Here is a 904-nt window from a genome sequence, read left to right on the forward strand (position 1 = left end):
AAATTTTTTATAAATATTTTTAAAAAAAAAAAAAAAAAATTAATAATAAATAAAAAAAAAAAAAAAAAAAAAAAAAAAAAAAAAAAAAAAAAAAAAAAAAACAAATTTTTTCCTAAATTTTATATGCGCATTAATGCATATATTCATTTATAGATACGAATATTTATATATTATACTTTGTAACATATTCAAATTAGTAGTTTAATTGTAGCAATTGCAAAAAAAAGAAAAAAAGAATAATAATAATATAAGAATTTTTCTTCTATGTTCCTTTATTCTCTTTTTATATCATATATTATTATATAAGTATATTTTAATTTTTGGTTTATATATATTCATACAATATGTAAGTAGAAAAGGATTATATACAAAATAAATATAAAAGTTTATATACTTTCCATATATATGAATATATGTTATAATTATTTTTCCATTGCGAACTATATTTTTATGGTTAATTTTTTTTTAATTTTTCAGGTTAAATATTTTACACATTAATAATAATAAACATATCATGGTACGGATTGTACATATATGAATTTTTTTTTTTTTTTTATTATATTTCATAATTGTTTTTTTATTTTATTTTATTATTTTATTTTTTTTGTGTGTTAAAAAAATGATAGTCTTATATGCCTCATATATTATATATATATATATATATATATGAAATAGTATCTCTTATATAATTACGTATTTTTACATATAGAATATGGTAAAAATTGCACAATTACTATACTTTTTATAATTAAGCACAAGATGTAAAATTTTATATTAAATAATAATAACATTTACTTTATTACAATTTAATTTTTTCATATATTTAAACTCAAGTGTATTTAAGAATATAAAAAAATAACACTAATTGTCTTTTTTTTTTTTTTTTTTTTTTTTTTTTTTTGGT

The sequence above is a fragment of the Plasmodium reichenowi genome, chromosome 13, assembly GCF_001601855.1.
Source record: "Plasmodium reichenowi strain SY57 chromosome 13, whole genome shotgun sequence".
Lineage (NCBI taxonomy): Eukaryota > Apicomplexa > Aconoidasida > Haemosporida > Plasmodiidae > Plasmodium > Plasmodium reichenowi.